A 17,624-nucleotide genomic window follows, 5' to 3' on the forward strand; every position below is an offset into this window, starting at 1 on the left:
AAATAATCATAAAACTCACCTTTGAATGTGTAGGAACGAGTTTTGGTTGGGGTTGCTTCACTTGGAGAAAACCCTTGCTTCAATTCCAAAGGAATTTCTAACTTCCATAACCCTAGCAAGCTTCTATATGCTTGATTTCCCTTGAATATTAGTGTTTGATCTTTGTTTTCCCTTGATTTTATGTTGAAGAAGTGTATGCAATAGTCTAGAAGTTTGGAGAGAAGTGGAGAAGTGGAAAGAATGAGAAAGTGAGAGTGGGAACATGTATTTATACTTATAACTTGTCCAGCCCGTCGGGTACTATACGGACCACTTATACGGTCCGTATAACCATGTACGGTCCGTATAAGTGTCCTTGGTTCACCATCATGGAAAAAAATCTTTCTGTTGGGTTTTACAGACTCTTATACTGTCCGTATAAAGCTATACGGTCCGTGTAAGGTGGTTGTGTAACTCACAACTTTTCCGAAGTTGTCCTCGTCGTTTCGTTTGATCTCCAATCCTTATACAACCTTCTTAACACTTGTTTAATACTTCATTAATGATCTAAACATCCCTATAACTCATCCTCAAGGCCTTACTGAACAATTCTTAACGCAATAATTTATGAAACCTTTCCTAAACCCCACTTATACTTCACTTGTCCTTATCAATCCTTATTTCATCAATTCATATGACTTCAAGATCTTAACGTATTCATTCTAAGACTACTAAATATCCTTATTATAGTCTTAAGAACTTCCTTTCATCCTTAAGCTCGCGTTGGTTCATTCACTACACGATGACATGAAATTTCCAAAGTGTAAAACCTCCTCTTGCATGCCAAAGAAATTCTTACTCTCTCGACAAACCCCAATAGGCTTCCTAGTAGATGAATCTTTTAAATCTTGGCTTTTGATCTTGATTTCTTGGTATAGATTGTTGTAGAAATAGATAGAGGGTTTTAGAGGGTTCTAGAGGGATGTAGAGTCTGTTTTGGGGAGAAATAATAAATTAAAATGTGGGAGCTTATATTTATAACCAGGGCTGGAAACTTCCAGATCCGCGGGTCGACGGTTCGTCGTCGTGTCGACGGTCCGTTGACATGAACCGTCGATTCTCCGCCTGAGATGCCTGATTGCAGAACTTCGTCGACGGTGCTAGGCGAAGGCTCGTCGACGTGTCGACGGTCCGTCCCTGGGGCCGTCGACGCTGACTGGTCTCAACAGTTTTTTGAACTGCTTTGTTTCGCTCGGATTCGATTCGTTTCACTTCTAATTCCCTCGTAATGTCAAGAATGCATACTTATACTCCTGTACACATACAAAGTAAAATATCTCGTGACCAAAGCTCTATTGCGGACTACCGAACCGAAGGTGTACACCACCAATAAGCCAAAATCTTCTTGCAATAAAATTGGAGGTGTAACATTCTGCTTCCCCCCCCCCCCCCCCCTTTAGAAACATTCGTCCCCGAATGTTAATTTCTCGGGGATTCTACAAAATCTTCGCCAAAGTTTCCCTTGTAATATGGCGCCTCCATCCTGTCACAACAGCCCATAATAACATTGCCTCCCAGGGCTACAACATAATAGCAAGAATTGTGGCCACACATAACCAAAAGCATGAAACAAAGCATACATACCTCATAATATTGACGTCCCATCTTGGATCTCTTCCGGGAGTTGGAATAATTACGGGTACTTGGACTTTATATTTTTTTCCGCTTCCCAAGTGATTTCTTCTCGATTATTATTTCTCCATAAGACTTTGACTGAAGCTCCTTCTTTATTTCTGAGCTTCCGCACTTGCCTATCTAGTATAGCCATAGGTACTTCTTCATAAGCCAACTTTTCTGTCACTTGAACATCATTTACCGGCACGATCCTAGTAGGATCTCCGATACATTTTCGGAGCATTGAGACATGAAAAATCGGATGGACTGATTCAAGTTCTGGAGGTAAGTCTAGTTCATAAGCTACTTGACCCACTTTGCGGACAATTCTATAAGGTCCAATGTATCGAGGACTTAACTTTCCCTTCTTACCAAAACTCATTATGCCTTTCATCGGTGATACTTTTAGGAATACCCAATCATCAACTTGGAATTCTAAATCTCGCCGACGATTATCCGCATAATATTTCTGGCGACTTTGGGCTGTCAATAGTCGGTCTCGGATAACCTTGACCTTTTCCACCGCTTGTTGAATCAATTCAGGGCCTATTAGCTGTACCTCTCCTACCTCAAACCACCAAATTGGGGATCTACATTTTCTCCCATACAGAGCTTCATACCTGGCCATCTGAATACTAGAATGATAACTATTGTTGTATGCGAACTCGATGAGAGGTAAGTGGTCATCCCAACTACCACTGAAGTCTAGGACACATGCTCGTAACATATCTTCCAAGGTCTGAATGGTGCATTCAGCTTGCCCATCAGTTTGTGGATGAAACGTTGTGCTAAGTCTTTCCTGAGTACCCAAACCTTCTTGGAAAAACTTCCAAAATTTAGCTTTAAATTATACTCCTCTGTCAGTAATAATGGACACCGGGACGCCATGAAGTCGCACAATCTCTTTAAGATACAACCTTGCATAATCTTCTGCCGAATATGTGGTTCTGACTGGAAGAAAATGGGCTGATTTTGTGCGTCTGTCCACGATCACCCATATGGAGTCATACTTACTTCAGGAGTAAGGTAACCCTTCAATGAAATCCATGTTAATCACTTCCCATTTCCAAGTTGGAATCTCCATAGCCTGCAATAATCCTCCCGATTTTTGATGTTCGATTTTCACTTATTGGCAATTTAGACATCGAACTACAAATAATTCTGCTATGTCCTTCTTCATTCCATCCCACTAATAAATTAGCTTAAGATCGTGATACATCTTTGTCGCCCCTGAGTGAATAGAATACCGAGAATAATGAGCTTCTTGCATAATCCGACGACGTAGTTCGGCAACATTCGGAACACATAACCGGTCTCGGTATAACAGAACTCCATCTGTAGAAGTTTCAAAGGGAGACTTCTCTTTCTCATGAAATTTATCTCTATAGTGACCCAGCTGAGGATCTTCGTATTGACGCTCTTTCACCTCCATATCTAAGGATGAAACAGTTGGGTTATAAATATCAATTCCTGCATTGCTTGAATCAATTAAATGAACTCCGAGGCTGGCTAGCTGGTGCAGCTCACGGATTAATTCTTTCTTCTCCGGAGGAGCTTCACATAAACTGCCCATTGATTTGCGGCTTAGTGCATAAGCTACTACATTTGCTTTCCCGGGGTGGTATAAACTACTCACATCGTAATCCTTCAGTAGCTCTAACCACCGCCTCTGTCGAAGATTCAACTCCTTCTGTTTGAAAATATATTGGAGACTTTTGTGATCTGTATAAATATCGACATGAACGTCATACAAATAGTGTCTCCACATCTTCAGTGCATGAGTAACCATAGCAAATTCAAGATCGTGGGTTGGATAGTTCTTTTCATATTTTCACAACTGCCTGGAAGAATAGGCAATGACTTTACCGTGCTGCATCAATATACAACCTAACCCAACACTAGAGGCATCACAATATACAACATAACTATCTGGCCCTTCGGGGAGTGTCAGGACCGGAGCTGAAGTTAACCTATCTTTCAATTCCTGAAAACTGCGCTCACAAGCATCAGTCCATTGAAATTTAGCTGATTTCTGGGTTAACTTTGTTAATGGTGCTGAAATGGAGGAAAACCCTTCCACAAACCTTCTGTAGTAACCCGCCAACCGCAGAAAACTGCAGACTTTTGTAGGTGTTGTAGGCCTTGGCGAAGTTTTCACAGCTTTAATTTTCTGAGTATCAACTCAAATGCCATCAGCTGAAATAATATGGCCCAGAAAAGTCACAGAATTTAGCCAAAAGTCGTATTTTGAAAATTTTGTATACAATTCTCGAGTCTGAAGAATTCCAAGGACAATACGCAAATGGTCTGCAAACTCAGATTCCGTCCGAGAGTATACAAGAATATCGTCGATGAACACGATTACAAACAGATCTAAAAGAGGTCTGAATACATTTTCATCAAATTTATAAACACCGTCGGAGCATTAGTCAACCTGAATGACATTATCCGAAATTCATAATGGCCATATCTCGTTCGGAAAGCTGTTTTGGGAATATCTTCTTCCCTAACTCTCACTTGATGATAACCTGACCTCAGATCTATTTTGGAAAACCACTTGGCGCCCTATAACTGGTCAAACTAATTATCAATTCTTGGTAGCGGATATTTATTCGTTAACGTCACCTTGTTCAGCTGTCTATATTCAATACACATCTGTAGGGAACCATATTTCTATGCCACAAATAGGAGAGGTGCTCCCCATGGTGACGAACTGTTCCTAATAAACCCCTTCTTAAGCAAATCATTCAGTTGTGCCTTTAGCTCTTTCAATTCTACAGGAGCCATTCGGTAAGGAGGGATAGAGATTGGTTGAGTATTCGGTAACACATCAATGACGAAATCAATCTCTCTTTCCGGAGGGAGGCCGGGAAGTTCTACTGGAAATACATCAGGAAATTCATTTACTACCGGGACGGATTGAAAGGTCAGTGGCTTTGCTTCAGTGTCATGAACTCGGACTAGATGATAAATATAGCCTTTGGCGATCATCTTCCTCGCCTTGAGATAGGAAATAAACCTACCCCTTGGAGATGCTGTGTTACCTTTTCATTTAAGCACGGGTTTTCCCGGGAATTGGAATCGAACTACTTTCGTTTGGCAATCGACATTGGCATAACAAGAGGCCAACCAATCCATGCCCATAATCACATCAAAATCTAACATTTTCAGCTCAACTAAATCAACTTTAGTCTGACGATCACATACCACAATCACACAATCCTTGTATACTTGTCTAGCTATTACGGGATCACCAATCGGAGTGGATACCTAAAACGGTTTAATTGGCTCGGGTTTCACCCCAATACGACCAGCAATATATGGAGTAATATAAAATAATGTAGATACCGGATCTATCAATGCATAGGCCTCATGAGAGAATATGGATAATATACCTGTAACCACATCCGGGGAGGACTCAAGATCCTGACGTCTGGCTAAAGCATAGATACGGGGCTGAGTACCACCTGAACTGGACGCTCCCCCTCTGCCTCTACCTCAATCTACTGAAATCTGGGGAGTCTACCCTATCGGGCGCACCGACGAAGAAGAACCAGCTGCTGACCCTGTGGGCTGAACGCCACCTCTACCGTACCTCGAGGGACAGCCACGCATCAAGTGCCCAGTCTGTACACAAACATAACAACCATCTGAACCCTAGCGGCACGCACCCCAATGTAACTTTCTACATTGACTACATCGTGGAACCGGTGGTCTTCTTTGACTTTAACTGCCTCCCAACTGAGAACCTGAAGCTCTCGAGCCCTAACCTTGTCCTGAGTGAATGGAGCGGTCAAATCCTATACCTGCAAACTGGGGAGGTGTACTAGTCGCTGACTGGCTTGAGTATCTAAAGTGTGACTGCCTCGATCCCCCTATATAATTGCTACTGGTACCCATAGATCTGGCCATCTTACTCTGCCCTCTACCACTATCATGCTCACCCCTTTGTGGATGCTGCTGTTCTTCTAAGTTCTTGGCATGGGCTTGGATACGAGAAATATCCATCCTCTCTTGCAACGAAGTTGTCAAGGAGTTTTTGAACAAATGTGGTCCTAAGCCACTCACAAACATGTGCACCCTATCTCCCATATCAGCTACCATAGTCGGAGCATATCTAGCCAATGAATTAAAGTGAAGGCTATACTCCCGGGCACTCATAGTCCCCTGCTTCAAATTTAAGAATCTATCTGCTCTAGCTCGACGGACCTCGGGTGGCAAATAATGACAAAGGAAAGCATCCACAAATTCTTGCCAAACTGGGGGAGGTGCATTTTCCTTTCTTGAGGATATCCAATTATTATACCAAATAACCGCCACGTTCCGTAGTCTATAAGATGCCAAATCCACAGATTCGGTATTGGAGGCATGAATAATTTTCAATGTTCTCAATAAATCATCAATAAAGCCTTGCGGGTCTTCATCCGGCTATGACCTGAAAAACTCTGGAGGGTTCAAACTTATAAAATCCCGGGCTCGAGTACTAGTCACCCTGTCACCTGAACCTGTACTCTGCCGTTGTGTCTGAGCGGCAACTAACTGCTTCAATAACTGAATAGCTTCGGTCATTTGTTGACCCGAAGCAGCCGGTGGAGGAACTAAAGGCATAGGAGCTGGAACTGAAGCCCCCTCTTGTTCTTCTAGGACATGCGGAGTGGGAGAAGTATTAGATGGAGCCTCATTATGGGATTCACCTTCTTCTACATGAGTTGATGGCTCTCTTTCCATCCAACTCTCTGTCATAGTCTTGCCCTTCTGGGCAACTGTAGCTTTTCTCTTTGGCGGCATCACTGAAATCATAACGCACAATTAGGGAGGAGAAAATCTCATAACATGACTCTATCGCACGATCTCATAAGAAGAAGAACGGTCATTTTTCCTAAATGCCCCACAGCTTCGTTTTTATAAGTGTGGCGCACTACACACCATAAACAAGACTCTGCTAGACACGGCTCGTAGACACTTCCTAGGACTGAATTGCTTTGATACCAATTTTATCATGACCCGACTAGGGGCCATGACGGGCACCCGGAGCTAACTACTGAGCACCGCTCATATTACTAATCATCATACTCAACCTGAACACAGACATATATAAATACCCCAATGCTATACATAGACATACATAAGCCTGTACAGTTACCAAAAATGATACACAAAAATGTACACTGACATCGTCATGGGACACCAACAACCCATACGTATGTATCTACAAGCCTCTACTAGTGTACTAGATATATGGACGGGACACGAACCCGTCGTGCCACAAAATATATACACAAAAGAATATGATCATAAGTAGCACCTCCCGAATAATGGAGTGCTCCTGTGAATCTGCAGATAAGCTCCTACAGATCCGCACCGTCTCCCTGTGGGCATGAACACAGCGTCCAACAAGAAAGGACGTCAGTATGAACATTGTACTGAGTATGTAAAGGGTGAATAATAATAGCATACCAAATAAACAATAAAACATGAACAGAAGATATAACCTGCTTAACCTTTTAAGGAAAACACATGTATGCATATCATATATATCATCATCGTTAACCCGCGTCCAGATAACTATCACACGCCGCCCACTAGTGGTGTCATGTCCACCCCCCTAGGCAAGGTGTAATCACAAGCAGCCCACATTAGCGGTGACATATCTGGCCATCTACACACGGTGGAATCGTATGCAGCCCGCCTTCGCGGTGACATGTCTAGCCTTATAGGCGCGGTGTAGCCTCATCTTCGTATGCATCTCATAAAACATACATTCGAACTCAAAGATAATCTATAACTATATCGGGGTGACTTAAGGTTGAGAACCCCCGATTCCCATTATGGAGTAAACATGTTCATCATACCACACCTTGAATGAACTAGCATCATAAGGTGGGTTTAGCAACAATGAATAACATCAAAGAAAACGTATAAGGTTCATTAGCTTCATGGAGTCATCATATCATACGCTTTAGGATCTCTAGACTTAGACTCATCACCATCATTATCATATTCATGACATATCTCTTATCTTTACCTCATAAGGAGCTCTTTATCAACGTAGACTCATAGTTCATGGAATATAAGAAAGTCATGGAGAGATAGGGGAATTCATGTCATAGGGATCATGCCTTAGAAAAGAAGAGACTAGCCTTACATACTTTGTATCTCTTCAACTCTATCATCTAATTGCGTGCCTCTCTAACTTGTGACTCTACCTTCAAGGGAATTCGTACAAAAATTAGGTAATCGATAACATAAGTATGCTTGAACTAAGCTAATGAAAATTGGGCAGCATCTCCTTAGTTTCTACAACTTTCCCTATCTCATATAACAACTCCCAAACATTTATAAGAACATTCATAATCTCATAATCCACAATCTTCGTCAACCATACATCATTCAATTCTCCTACTCCCATTCCAAGGGCATCCATAACCATGGTCATAATACAATATTACATTCATCCTCCTATTATGTTTCTCCCATGTTGTTAATATCATTTAAAACAAGATTCTATTCATAATACATCAAGAGTCATGATTCATGTCAACTACTATTTAAGAATACCATTATTTTCACATTTGAGCTATATTTTCTATTTTCTTCTATAATCCAAGTCTTTCAACCCCTCAATATTATCAATAATAGGAAATAAACATAAAACTCACCTTAAGAACTTGGGAACAAGCCTTGAGTCACTCTATTCCATTAGAATGAAATCATCCTCTTGCATTTCAAAGAAATTCTTACTCTCCACAAACCCTAATAGGTTTCCTAGTATATGAATCTTTTAAATCTTGGCTTTTTATCGTGATTTCTTAGTATAGATTGTTGTAGAAATAGAGAGAGGGTTTTAGAGGGTTCTAGAGAGATGCAGAGTCTATTTTGGGGAGAAATAATGAATTAAAATGTGGAAGCTTATATTTACAACCAGGGCTGGAAACTTCCAAATCCGCGGGTAGACGGCTCGTCAACGTGTCGACTGTTCGTCGACATGCGCCGTCAATTCTCCACTTGAGATGTCTGATTTCAAAACCTCGTTGACGGTGCCAGGCGAAGGCTCGTCGACGGTCCGTCTCTTGGGTCGTCGACGCTGACTGGTCTCAGCAGTTTTTTGAACTGCTTCGTTTCGCTCCGATTCGATTCGTTTCACTTCTAATTCCCTCTTAATGTCAAGAATGCATACTTATACTCCTGTATATATACAAAGTAAAATATCTCGTGAGAAAAGCTCTGGTGCGGACTACTGAACCGAAGGTGTACACCACCAATAAGCCAAAATCTTCTTGCAATAAAATGGGTGGTGTAACAACATTGGCCAAAATTTTGAGGCAATACACAAGCCTCCAAATCTGCGGAGTAATTTGGCCAACACAAACGTGGTATCGATGACAGAAGTCCTCGATCACTTGGGGAATGGGAAAAGAATATAGCAAAGGGATAGGTATAGATCATCGAATAACCAACAACATGGTGGTTGATTCTCACCCCACTTTCAACAAGGCGGACGTCGACATCCACACCGAGGATACAATCATTCCGAACTACGGGGATAGTGGTTCCGTCAATGAACGATTCAAATTTCTCCACAGAATCAAGGTGATAAGATATTTTACACTCGTTCACATATTTGAAACCAGCGAGAAGAATGTCCGCCGCAAGGAACTCCAACTGTTCCTTGGGGCTGGCCGCTCCCATCGTTGAAAATGGCGGTGAATGTGATGGTGATGAACGGTGATCCGCACTTTGGGTTAGCAACAACAACAACAACAACAACAACAACAACCCAGTGAAATCCCACAACGTGGGGTCTGGGGAGGGTAGAGTGTACGCAGACCTTACTCCTACCAAGGTAGGATGGCTGTTTCCGAGAGACCCTCGACTCAATAAAAACATAACAAGAGGTCAGATACGGCTAAGAGATTCAAAGCGATATGGAAATGAAGTAACGCAAGCGACACAGATAACATAGAATAATCAAAGCACAGGAAATAACAGATAATAGCATAATAGCATAAATTAGAGCACAAGAAATTATACTACGATAATGCGACTATTAATAAGGCAGGGTAATGAGACTATCTACTAGCCTTCTACCCTAATATGGGTCCTCCAAACCCTCCTATCTAAGGTCATGTCCTCGGTAAGCTGTAACTGCGCCATGTCGTGTCTAATTACCTCTCCCCAATACTTCTTTGGCCTACCCCTACCTCGTCTGAACTTTGGGTTAGCAACGATAGAGAATTCATGACTAAGAAAGCATAGAATCAAGCTGTGGAAGATAAAGGTCAATACTCCAAAAAGAATTTAGAACCAGGCAGTTTCAGGCAAGGGTTTTTCGAAAACATGAGGTTTAGCATTTTTGTTTCAAAGTGCATGGCTAAAAGAAAGTACATGGGCTTTTTATAGTGGGGAATACAAAAGTATGAGGGTTTAAAGGTTCTGACAATGGGTGGATTCTCGAGACTGATTAGGCAGCTGTGGTAATGATGAACTGGCATCGGTCAGAGTACAAGATTTGATGGAATGTCTTTTCCAAGGTGGCTAAGTATGGCATACTTGGATTTTTCCGGATCCATTTCCTGAAGTTAATATTTCCCTTCGAAAAATAGAGGGACTATCTGTATATGGTTAAAATCGGGGTAGGCAACCCCGACCTAAGGTTTGATGATCTGAATTCGGACAAAAGAGCAACGGACAGTAGAGCTCGGCTAAACCGGATAGAGACATTCGGACCCAACGATTCCCGAGGAGCATATCTGCAGTTGGCAACGTTGCGGGAAATCCGGCCTGTTGTGGATTTCACTCTGCACGACGCAACGATTGTTGTCAATCCCGTGATTTTGGGGATCCTTATATTCAATTGATTTAGTTACCTAGTTGAAAGTAAGTTCTTGTATTATAAATGGGGAAGGGGGTAAACCCTCAACCCCATCTGTTTTACCATCATATACACGATTATATACTCTTTAACTTGTTCTCTCAGGTTTATCAAAGATATCAAATAAGAAGAGCACCCATAGTTTGGTCCGAGCAAAGTTCAAAGTCTCTGGCCGAATTATACATCCAATTGAAAGGCTGTTACTTATTCTTTTATTCGCAATATGTATTTCGTTATTGTCATTTTTATAGCAAATCAAATCGCATATCCTTTAAACCACTTATAGATTCAATTGTTACCTTTTTAAGGGGTAAATAATATCATTAATATCATCTTGGTATATTAATGGTATATGATATTTAAATATATACCATCAATACACCTTTTTTATGCTTGGTATTCCAAATCGTATGATGTTAATTTGAGAAGGATGGAAATATATAGTATATTATTAAAAAAGGAAATCTACTTTAATGTTGAATGGACGTGTTTCAAAAGGTATTATGTTTTATATGCATTATAATATTGAACAAATATGTTACTATATTAAGTATAGAACATATAACATTGGTCTAATATTAATTATTGTCCTATTGTATACATTATATAATATTAAGCATATTTTATACAACATTTAACATTGGTATATCAACTATTTTAATGAAATAAAATACACATATAAACACACATGCATACACACATATATGTATGACAAAAAAAGTTATAAGAATAGTTTTAATGTTGAAGCACTTATAATAATTAATGTATGTTTATTTACTTTTCTTAATATTAATATATTCAAATAATTTCTTTTTGTCATAGAAAATAATTGCGTCAAGTGAAAAGTAAAAGAATAAAAATAAAAAGAAGGAAACGAAAAAGAATCTTTTCAAAACGATCGATGTCGGATTTAAAGGTTTATTAAATAATAGTATTCATCTAATTTTGTTTTATTTTGAAAGTTACATTAATTTTCTCTCATGTCTTCTCCATACTTGAAAGAAATAGAGAGTAAAAATTATATGCATTAATGGAAGTAACTCCTAAAAATATGGGTAACAAAGATACTTAGAATCTAAAAAAGTTGTAAACTATGTAAATAAATTGAATTAAATTGTATTCATGTAAACTTTTGAAAATAGTTGTAATGCTTTAATTTAGTTTTTAAAAACTTGTATTTGTGTGATTTTCCCTTTACCATTAAGCATATTTTATACAACATTTAACATTGGACTATCAACTATTTCAATGAAATAAATACATATATAAACACACACAAATATGTACGATAAAAAAAAAAAGTTATAAGAATAGTTTTAATGTGGAAGCACGAATAATGATTAATATATGTTTATTTACTTTTCTTAATATTAATATATTCAAATAATTTCTTTTTGTCATAAAAAATAATTGCATCAAGTGAAAATAAAAAGAAGAAAATGAAAAAGAATGTTTTCAAAATGATTGATGTCGGATTTAAAGGTCTATCAAATAATAGTATTCATCTAATTTTGTTTTATTTTGAAAGTTATATTAATTTTCTCTCATGTCCTCTCCATATTTGAAATAAAGAGAGTAAAATTATATGCATTAATGGAAGTAACTTCTAAAAATATGGGTAAAAAAAGATACTTAGAATCTAACAAGTTTTAAACTATGTAAATAAATTGAAGCAAATTGTATTTGTGTTTTTTTTCCCCCTGAAAGTAGTTGTAATGCTTTTAAATTACTTTTTTAAAACTTGTATTTGTGTGTTTTTCCCTTTACCTTATTTACTGGAGGTTGTTAACTCACATGAAATCAACGTCATTCTGAATGAGGTATTTTTCACTCAGTAGCTCAATCTTATATTTTAGTAACATCATTTTTTACTATAGGCGATATATTCTTGATCGCCCAGCTAGGTGATCTGACACTACATCATAAATATATCATATAAGGAGTAAAATATAGCAACCTTAATTCTCAAGCATGGTTGCACTTGGGACATTTCCTATGGGGTCAAACAAAAAATAAAAGAACAAAAATAAAAATTGAGTGGAAGAAATTACGACTATGAACGGATTGCAATATGCAATAGTAAAGCAAATTATTTGTGTCACGATCCAAATTGGTGACGGTTGTGGGAGGATAGCAATATGCAATAGTAAAACTAATTCTTTGTGTTACATTCCTAATACGTAATTTGTGATATACATATAAAGATCTATTACCCAATAGATGAATTCGATACTTTTCAATTCAGACATTTCATAATCAAGACGATACCAAAAGAATGTATGAAAGTCTCAAATAATTTATAACTTGTAATAGAAAAAAATATTATCGTAGTCAAGGAGCATCCAATGAATTTTAGATGCAACTCTGAAACATAGTTTAAAAGCTACAATAAAGCACTACATAAGGAAAACTATGACGCCACAACAAATAGATGTGGTTGTCTTACCTCAGTTGAAAATCAAAAACTCATCTCTCAAAAGGGAGTACTTGACTAATGGATATCAAATTCAAAAGTTATGATGCGATGAACTTGATCTGAGTAGGAGGTCAAATTTGAATTATAAAATAATTAATTGATAAGAAAATTGTTTTGCTCTAATAAATTATATGCATTGCAACACAAATTAATTGAGATCTCAAAATAAATATATGACATTAAGTTGGAAAAAGAAAACATAAAGGTTATACCCTGCAATAGTGATTGTGATGGCTATGTGAAAAGTTGGAACCAGGAGAGACACGTGGTACAACATAGGTGTGTTAGTTGAGAGGAAGAGCTAAGGCTGGATGAAGCAAGAGCATGTGTTGAGTTATAATCACATCATAAAGAAAAGAGTACTACTTCCTCCTATTAAAAGCTCATGAATAGGGAGTGCAAGGCACATAAAAGAATTGATTGAAGAATCCCACTCCGAGATAATGAAGTGAAGAGCATCAAAAGGAAATAACCATGATTCAATGATGCTGGTGACTATACATTTGAAGGATGAACGTCTTGAGAAACCACACAAAGAAAATGGTTCTCTAAGAAGAGGAAAAAGATGGTGTGCTGAACAAGAAGAAGAAGCAGCAAGAACCTGGTATCTCATAACAAAATTCACAGCATGATTGAGGTACAATTCAAGAGAAAAATAGGACACATATGATAAAGAAACAAAAAATCACATACGAAGTAGCTGGAGAGGAAGGAGTGAAGATGAATAAAAGGTTGATCGAGAACACTCTTAATTAGTCTTAAATGTGACCATGATTAAGTCACAATGTTTCGATTAGGCACATTTTCTTAATATGCCAGAAGGGGGAAGTTTAGAGTTGTTCTATTCACATATATGTTCTATTTATAGAACAACCCAATGTACTTATGTGCTATAGGATGGATTATAAAGAAACAAGTGCTTACTTACAAAGGACCTTGGCACTATATTGAAGCATTGGATATATCAATGATAAAGAAAATATAATGTCCTGAGAAGAGTTGAGGCTAATGAAGAGAACTTACAAAGGACCTTGGCACTATATTGAAGCATTGGATATATCAATGATAAAGAAAATATAATGTCCTGAGAAGAGTTGAGGCTGATGAAGAGAAAAGGTTCATGAAGAAGAAAGAAGAAAGGAAGTTGGCACTGTACTATATACAACTGAATAAAGAACATTTAAAGACAAAAGATGTATTTGAAGAACTTGGTACCTATGCTAAATTTTAAGAAGTGTTCTTGAAGAAGACATATGAACTTGATCAGGCTCTACAAAACCTAGCTGCCTATAGCGTTGCAAAGAGTGGAAAGTTAGTCCGTAAACAAGATTAAGTAGGCCATCAAAACTTGCTTAGTCGTGGAATCTAGCTATCTAGCAAGCTTTAGTGAATGGAAGGTTAAGTCCTCTATCTAGCAAGCTGTAGTGAATGGAAGGTAAAGTCCTAGCATTAAACTCAATTAGCCTATAAACCTTGATGTGATCAAGGGTTAACTATTGCAAGCTTTCAAAACTTGTGTATTGAACCTTAGTTGTATCAACCCGAAGTTGTATGTCACGACCCAATTTCACTAAGTCATGTGGGCACCTACCTTTCCCACCTCGGTAGGCTAACCCTTAACCCAACAATCATAAAAACATAAGTAACGCGGAAGATGATAAAATAACGTAAGTCTTACGATAATAATATAAGAAAATGCGGAAGCAAACGAAATACACCCCAATATCTGGTTTGGTCATACAAAAGCTTCTAACTAAACATTACAAGTAATAATAATAGCAATAGCCTCAAAATCATGTCTTAGAAAGAAAGTTAAAGAAAATATAGAAGGAAGAGTCTTCGGGCAGCAAACGTCCTCATGCTCACCCTGAAAGACTCGAATAAGCAATTCCTCGAATATCAGCCATGAGAAGTAGAAGTCGATCCCACCTGGTACTCTGCATTCATAAAAGAATGTAGTAAGTGCAGGTCAGTACAAATAACGAGTACTGGTACGTATCATCGGCCGACTAAGATTAGCTAACTTATATAAGGACAATAAAGCAAGATAAACACATAAACAAACAAGTACAAGTCAACACGAATTCATATCCATAGTACAAGTCATCACTTATGTTATAGCATCTAAACCCAACTGTGCCAAGTCTGGGTATAATCCATGCGAACCAGTACATCATAATAGTATCACAACAAGTCATCGCCTATGTTATAGCATCTAAGCCCAACTATACCAAGTCTCAGTATAATCAATCTGAACCAGTATATCACAATAGTATCACAGCAAGTCACCAGAAAACAAAAGTACAATGCAATGCAATAATATATGTAGGATGAATGCAATGCATATGCGGCTATGTACAATATGTCCCGGATGTAATAACTCCATGTGTCGGTGATCATGACCCATAAGGGACCCGCAAAGTCCATGTACCACTCTCACGATCCCGGCAAAGACCTCGGGCATCGGACACTCAAATGTTCCCGGCAAGAAACCTTGGGAAACTTACACTCATCTCCCTTTTGCGCTCTCCGGCAAAGTCCTCGGAGGCTACACTCTCTCACTTATCATTATTAGTAACATAACCGTGCATATATCAATGTATCATGGAAATGCATAAGAATACGTTGAAATGTAATATCAACAACCAATTGAACCCGAAACAGTACCACACATGGCACACAAGTAATATCAATAGTAAGGCTACATAATAAGCCACAATGGAATCACCATTCTCATCTAAGAATCAAGTAAAGTACTGCAATCTCATAGCCAATGTCTCGACGTAGCAATGAGCCAACAAGTAAATAGATCAAGATAAGTCAACAACACAACGGGGTGGCTAACCCACAAATCATACAACAAGGCCCAACCTAAGACTATATCCAGACGAACTTCATACCCGAAGGCTTACATGCATTCTCTGATAATATCATCTAAACATACGCTTCGCTAGTCGTAGTCTCACCATAGGATAAACCATAACCTACCTGGAGAGCCGAACAACAAAGTCTCCAAAATCAAATCTTAATCTCCCCTCCATTTGAGCCTCGAGATAATGAATCTCTAAACATATCTGAATCATGAAATTAGAATGAAGAAGAACATCATTCAAACAGTACTTCTATTCAAGACCCAAATCCCAACCTATGGAATGGGGTTTATGAACTAGAAAGATGGAATAAGGAATAAATAGGTCTCAACATGAGATTAATGTTCTAGGCGATCAATTCCCATCAATTAAAAGCTAGATTAACTCATGAAATACTCAAATTTGGATTCTAGGTGAAACACTCAATTTTGGGTATAAACCCTAACTTTCCAATTCAAGAATTTATCACTAATAATGGAAGATTCATGATTAACTACCTTAGATATATCAAATTCGATAATTACCCAACCAATTTCCATCAACATAAACAACTTAGAGAGTCTAAACCATTTTTATGAACTTTCATGAAAAAACCCAAATTGATTCCTCTTGATTCTAGGGACTCTACCCTTAGGTTGTAGATTAATAGAAGTAAATGGAGGATTCTAAGACCAAGGAAGTTACTATCACGACCCAAATCGGAGAGCCGCGATCGGCACCCGATGCCTTGGCTAACTGAGTGCCACCATACCATTCATTCCTTTTCTATTATCCTTACATGGGCCCATAGTCTATTTATCCTTTGTACATTAATTTAACATAAAACTCAATAAGACTCTTCATCGAAAATGTAGATGAATATACAGACCTACATGGTCGCTATAGACGATTGTTGACATCTCGACACACTACATACAAGATACTGTCTGCAAAGTCTCTAACATGGACAAAGATACCATAACATAAGTCAGGACAGGGCCCAGATATACCCATAATGCATATGCCGCATATATGTACATACGTACTCCGACTCGGCAATACTCTGATAGAAATGGAGCTCACCAATCCCGCTGATAGCCTAAGAACATCCTGTCACGACCCGGCTAGTGGGCCATGACGGATACCTAGAGCTGACTACCGAGCACCACCCATCATGCAGACGATATCCTACTCAACCTGGCATACATCATTCTCATCACAACTTATTATGAACCAATCTCCAAATACCTCACAAAATATATATATATAAACATAGGCCCACAAGGCTACAAAAATACAATGAAGAGGTCACATAAAATCTACAACCCACATACAGGTATCTACGAGCCTCTAACTAGAATACTGGAATCACAAAGGACGGGACATGACCCCGTCATGCCCCAATATGAACACAAAAGAATATAACAAGAAATGGCGTCTCCGGACTAGTGGAGTGCCCCTGTAAATCTACTGAAAAAGCTCCTAGGTGTTCGCACCGTCTCCCTTTCTACCTGTGGGCATGAACACAGCGTCCCTAAAGAAAAGACGTCGGTACAAACAATGTACTGAGTATGTAAGGCATGTACAATAGCATAATAAAGACATGAAGAAACATAAAGCTGGGAGCAACCCTATAACTGAATGCCTCTTAAGACGGAGTCATGCATGCTAAATTTTATAATAAAAATAATATCATATCATACATATATAAACTGCTCGACCATATAAGTACGGTGTGATCATCATTAGCTCGCGTCCAGGCCTCCCACGTTCG

The sequence above is a fragment of the Lycium barbarum genome, chromosome 12, assembly GCF_019175385.1.
Source record: "Lycium barbarum isolate Lr01 chromosome 12, ASM1917538v2, whole genome shotgun sequence".
NCBI classification, from domain to species: Eukaryota; Viridiplantae; Streptophyta; class Magnoliopsida; order Solanales; family Solanaceae; genus Lycium; species Lycium barbarum.